The following is a 6,988-nucleotide window of genomic DNA, read 5'->3' on the forward strand; positions in this document are numbered from 1 at the left end:
CGGCAACAAGAGCATGAAGGGTAGATTCTTTGTGGGCCAAGAGTGTGTTACAGAGTGCTGCTGGGGACTTGGAGACAAGCGTGCAAAGTTTTCATAATGATTGCACCGCAAAAATACTCATACTGAGCTTCATTTTTCTCTAAAAATGAATGAAAAAAAAAAAAAAAGATGTCTGCTCTAGGCAGATGGAGGAAGAGGCTGCTCTAGACCCAGAATGTTAGATGCAGATTTACCCTGTAGCAAGATTCATGTGTGTACATAGCTGCATTGAGATTTCTGGTTGGAATTGGCTACCTTATCGAAGGTTGAAGTTTGGAGCCTGTTTGTTTTAATAAAATGGTTTAGTGTGATGTACTATTGCAGACTGATTATGAGCCACTGGTCTAGAGTTTTCTAGAAGGGAAAAAAATGTTCTTTATCTATAAATAACTCAATGTAAGAAATTTAACTCAAAAACAAGTACTAAAAAAAAAAAAGCAATAAACTTTCCTTCCTAAGAAACACGTGTTTCTTTTCATATTTAATAAAATTCTCTCTTTGGGCACCTAGAAAGTTTTGATTCAGGCTTCTTTATACTCTGTCACAGAACTGTAATGGTTGGTATATTTGTCTTTTTAATGCAAAAACTTTTTTACATTTTGGGTTAATTTTTTTTCTATTAATATTTATCATGTTCAATTTGTCTGCTATCTCTCCATCTGCGTATCTATGCACGTATCTGTCTATTACACCAAAATCTTCTTAGAAGTGTTGCTATCTAAATTTAATAATGTTTGTTAAATACACTTCATTTTTTCTTGACTTGTCAGGTCTTTTATCATAAATAAAATTTGGAAATAGAAATTTATAGATAAAATTTATAAACATATTTATCATGCAGTTTATGTATATATATATAAATATATATAAAACTGTGATCTTATGTATACATATACATCCACATATGGGACTTTTGGTAAATTTCTTTTGGCTTATTAATTTTATATGTAAACGAAAAGAGCTGGTGATGATGGCATCTGAATCTGTTGCCCCTATTATAATCTCACAACTCTAAGCTTCCCACACAGTTGGAAACACCATTTATCTACAGAATTCTTCTGCAGGTGTTGTGCTCCCGGGGAAGCAGAGAAAATAAAGAGTTCAGTACCTTTAATATTTCTGCTTTTTATGTCCATCATAGTGTCTACATTTAGCAAACACCCCCTCACATTAAAGTTTCTTCATATTTAACCTCAGGAATTTCCTTTGGTAGACCTTTCCCAAAAACTTGCCCCAGAATTACACAAATGCCTCTTACAGGTGCCTAAACATTTATTCATGCTTTTCTTTCCTTTCCTTTTTTTTTTTTAATTTTCAACTGAAAGTATATGCTTCCTGTAAACTGCAAAATTGCAATTGACATATATTACAGATGGCAGAAATAAGTTTTGATACAAATTCATATGTTGTTCTTGTATGTGGCGAAGTAACAGCCTTTCGGAAATCATGTGCCCAAAATTCTCCAGAGAATCTCAGCTCTATTATCAATTTCCTGCTTTGTGACACTTTTATCTTAGTGTCCCCTATCTCTCATTTTTAGGTGGATGTTTTTAGTCTGCCAGTATTATCCATATCCTTTGGATCAACCAGGAGTTCATCTAAGACTCCTCCTCCTGGGTAAATGGCATGCTCATATGTGACTATATAATTGAATTTTGACTTATGAAAAAAAAAAGTTGTTAAGTAGATAAGAGAAAAAGTACTTTAAATAGATATTTAAAAGAAGGGAACAGATGGCCGCTTTGTGAATATGTTCAGATACAGCCAAAATATGGCAAACAGATGGGTTACACGTATGGGTAGGTTGGTGATGGAGCCTGGAGTTTGTGAGGTAGAATGGACAGAGCTCTGACATTTACTAAAACACTGAAATTTGTATTGTCAGAGGAAATCATTATAGACTACATGAACACACAGACAACCTATAAAAAATGCAGCCCATGCCATTTCATTTTCCTGGAAATTCCATTTGCATTTCATCATTCCATCAATAAGTAAATAACTTACACTAAACAGTTGAGGAAGAAAATTTTAAATGTGAGGATGATAGTGCAGATGAAACACAAATACCTCAACTTGTTCACCCCTATTTAGTGCTGACTTATTAGATTTACTTCTTTTTCACTATTGGCTTATCCTTGTTTATTTTGCAGGTCAAATCTTAAGAACATTCAAAATACACCAGCTTATTTCCCATACATATGTTGCTAGTTGTTTCTACTTAGAAGGAACTGTATATGTATACATACACTGTGTATGTGTGTATGTATATATATATATGTTAGAACTAAGGGTCAGTGATCTCTCTCCTATCTTATGCAGCACTTTCTGTGTTAGATAATTATCCAAACAAAGAAACAGACAAACCTATTTCTTTTTTTAAAAAATTACACAAGCAATGCTTAAGTGCTACAGCCTAAACAATGCAGAATTATATAGATTGAAAAGTGTCCCCCTACATCATTGTTGTTACTCAGTCACTCAGTCATGTCCGACTTTTTGTGACCCCACAGACTGCAGCATGCCAGGCTTCCCTGTCCTTCACCATCTCCCAGAGCTTTCTCAAACTCTTGTCCATTGAGTCGGTGATGCCATCCAACCATCTCATCCTCTGTTGTCCCGTTCTCTTCCTGCCTTCAATCTTTCCCAGCATCAGGGTCTTTGCCAATGAGTCAGCTCCTTCCTATTTAAAATCTGTATTCTAATCTTTTATGGTAACCACCACTATTATCACAGTACATATTTTATTCTGTCATTTTCTATTAAGTTATATATATGTATGTGTCTCCAAATTCACATATATGAATTTTATTAAATTCATATCTGAATTTTATTAAATCCTAAATTCAATCATTTCCATTCTTGAGATGTTTTTCTTTTAGTCATATCTTAGAATTGTACATAAAAATCAAACTCATTTTCAGAAAGTTTGCATATTTCACAAAATGAAAGAATTATAGTCTTTGTGGAATATCTGACATAAATCTATTTAAGAAAATTTATTACCAAGCACACTTCCTTGAGCAAATATGAACAGAAGAATTTATGGTCACATGTGGAAAATGAAAGCAGAATTTCTAGGTAAATACCAAAACTATAACTCTTAATTTCTTTCCATGGCTAGATGGGCCTTTTTCATTTCCGTTTCTCTCCTCTGTATGTATTCTGAGGTTTTTGTGTAATGTGAAAAAATGATATTCAGAAATAGAAAGTAGTCACAGGGAAAAAGACTTGCAGTTGACAGTCTTACCTAAAGAGCAACTGTGGTTGTACTTGTGTCTTCTGTTGAAATGCTTCCTCATCTACAAGGACTTTGAATAATAATGGATGAATTTTAAAGAGCTATATTTTTTCCCCTAAGAACTAATCTATGTATTCATGCATGTTATTTGCCCAATTGAGGCAAAAAGATTGATGCTCAATAGATTGATACTGTTCTGTGCACCCCCCACCCCCTTGCTTGAATATATATTCCCCTGGGAACTTGCTACATTAATTGGACATAGTGATTAAAATCACCAGATTTTATTTCAGTTTTACTTTACTTGACCTTTGGAGGCACAGCTTTCCTTTTACCTCTCCATGCTTCTGGCTTCTTCCTAGCTACTGTCTCATTTTTTTTTTTCTATTAATCTCCATATTATCCATGGTCTTTATGGTGCCAGTCCTCTGTTATTAATTTCTCTGGGTTCTAAAAAAGAGCAAATTTATCTTTGGTTTCATTTAGATATGCTTTGTCCCTAGTAACACAACTCTTGAAAAGATAGATTTGGTTGATTTATTTGAAAATGAAATCATAATTCTTTGCAGTAAACATGCCTGATTCTCATTCTTAAAGCTCCTTTATTTCAGAAGATTCCAATTGGATTCTAAAACAAATCTTAGATGTGATGGATATTTTAGGCAGTGTCTGCTTTGGATCAAGCACAGTGCCAAAAACTTTCACAATGCATTGCTTTGCTAGTAAAACTTAGTAAATGTATGAAGGTTAAACTGTAAAATGATAGCTATGCTTTGTATCAGAGGAAAAAGAAACAGCTCATATCTTAAGTCTAAATCTATATAAAAATAATACTGATATTTTATATATGCATAGGTTTCCAATTTTAAAATACTTCCATGTATTAGCTCAAGTGATAGGAACAACAATATGGTGGAATGTTAATATTTTAATTTTTAAAAAAGACAAAAGTAAGTGCTCTTCAGATGCTCTCGGACTTGCTATTGTCCCATAGCTACCTCCCCTAGCATTCTGCTGTTTTTCTCCTCTCTGTCTTCTTACAGACTATGAACCATTTCATAGTTTTAATTGCCTTATTCCCAGAGTGTCAGTAATCAACAGAAGCAGCACCTCTTCCCTACTTACTGCTGTGTATAAGTTCATATCCTTTTTAATGAATCAATTTTGCGACTTTTTCAAACTTCTTTGTAGTTTTCTTCAGTAAATCATGAAAGGAAGCATATGTGGCTTTTTTGCCCAAATAACCATATATTCATCAAGTTGACTTATTTTCAATGGATACTGTATTTACACATTCAACGTCTTTGTTAAATGAATGAATATAGGACTTCTATAGTATTTGAATCATTTTGTCGATGATTTCTAACTGACCTGTCTATATGTTATCACCTAAAGCTCCAGTATTTTGAGAGCATTTGTTAAATATTCATTTGAATATAGATACATATTTCCTGAATAGACACTTCGACTTAAAACTTTGCACTGGAGGAAAAAAATGAATGTGTTTTAATATCAACTGTTTTATTTCTTCTGTTATGGCTTTTGACTGATATAGACAACTGTAGAGAAAGAAATAGCAATCCACTCCAGTATTCTTGCCTGAAAAACCCACTCCAGTATTCTCATGGACAGAGGAGCCTGGTGGGCTACAGTTCACGGGATTGCAAAGAGTCAGACATGACTGAGCAACTGAGCATACTGATACAGTTCATGCCGGTATACAGTCTAATAGCTACATCACATAGTTTGCATTCTACTGATAAACTGTAGTTCGATTCAAAACTTTACCATTACTAAACTTCATAGTTGTTTTTTTTAAATAGGAGGGGCTCCTCAAAGTTTTGCATTTTCATTAAAGGGTGCTACGTGCAGTTTCTTCTTTCTTCGCTTGTTTGTAGCTCCTTATATGTACAGTTCTTATCTGTTTAACCTCTACAAACTTGTGTGTGACTGAAATATTTATGAATTCCCAGCAGCGGTACTGTCATACAAGCTTTTAGGGAAGGATACATTTTCTATCCTTAGTACTTGTTTCATTTCCTCTTGTTTATGGTCTTTAAAAAATGCTCTCAAAAAATTAAACACTTGGTCAATATATCTAAAGTCACTTTACATTTTGTTAGAATGCCACTTCTGAATGGTGCTAGTGGCAGTTTTAGAGAGCTGGGACTTCTATTCAGTCAGAATAGTTGTCCTCCATTTCCTTAGTGGTGGTCCCCACACCAATAGAATGTCCTGCTTCTTTTGATACATTTATTAACCACAAATTGAGCCATTTTATTTCTGAAATGTATCAGTTTCTTTTGCATGAATAAACTACAGTTAAGTCAGTTTTCAAAAAAAAATAAAAAAATAAAAAAATAAAAAAATAAAAAAAAAAAGTCAGTTTTCAACTTGCTTTCCTAACACACATGCTGTATAACAGAGTACTTTTTCCCTGTCACATGAAGTATCCCTTTTGCAAGTATCATTGATATTTTTCTTGGGAATTCCTTACTTTGCCACAGCCTTTATTTATTATTTCGTATTCTATTTTTGGTGGCTATTGTTTCTTCTTTTATATTTTAATTATGATTTTTTTAAAAATAATTTCCCCAGTGTGAATATCTTTGATAGATTCTGTTAATTTCTCCTTTTTTGTATGTGTTCATTGTTTTATTTGGATATAACATTTCCCACCCTTACTTTGCCAATAATTGTTTAAATTTATCACTGATGCTTAATATTTTTCTTCATGATATAATTATTTTTCATATTATTTTCTTGAGTTTTCTTAGGAAATGGCAAAGTATACTCATTTATATGAATATTCCATGTCTTTCAATTTCAGTAACATTTATTCTTATTAATAATTTTCTTTTCCTATATCACTGGCAGTGGAATAAAACCAGACATCTGTTTCTTTGCACTATCAGCATATTTAGGCATTGGCAGAACAGTTTGATTGAAATTTTTCTAAATATGATCACAGTACTTTATAGATTTTCATCTTTTTTTATAACAACATAAATATGGATTACATTTGCCCTTTAATCAAGTGTTTGTGATTCAAGAAGACTTACCAAGATCAGATAGTTCTGAGGAAAGATTGCATTTCTCAGGCTAGTATAGAAAAGAGGAAGTTAAACTATTGGGAGGAAGAAAAAATGTCTTCCACACCCAATGTCATGTACATTCTTCATGGTTTCCAGGATTGTCTTAATCTTTAAAGTGGGGATATTACTTTTCCTACCAAGCTGTAAGAGAGGTTTGTTAGGAGAATCAGATGAAATAACGTGTTAAACATTTTACTTCATGGCTTACCTACTGTTTCAATTAAGTTCAGTCACTCAGTCATGTCCGACTCTTGTGACCCCATGGACTGCAGCACGCCAGGTTTCCGTGTCCATCACCAACTCCCGGAGCTTGCTCAAGCTCATGTCCTTTGAGTCAGTGATGTCGTCCAACCATCTTATCCTCTGTTGTTCCCTTCTCCCAACTTCAATCTTTCCCAGCATCAGGATCTTTTCCAATGAGTCAGTTCTTCACATCAGGTGGCCAAAGTATTGGAGCTTCGGCATCGTCTTTCCAATGAATATTCAGGACTGATTTCCTTTAGGATGGACTGGTTGGATCTCCTTGCAGTCCAAGGGACTCTCAAGAGTCTTGTCCAACACCACAGTTCAAAAGCATCAATTCTTTGGCACTCAGCTTTCTTTATAGTCCAAC

Source organism: Giraffa tippelskirchi, chromosome 9 (assembly GCF_054371585.1).
Source record: "Giraffa tippelskirchi isolate mGirTip1 chromosome 9, T2T-mGirTip1v1.2.pri, whole genome shotgun sequence".
NCBI classification, from domain to species: Eukaryota; Metazoa; Chordata; class Mammalia; order Artiodactyla; family Giraffidae; genus Giraffa; species Giraffa tippelskirchi.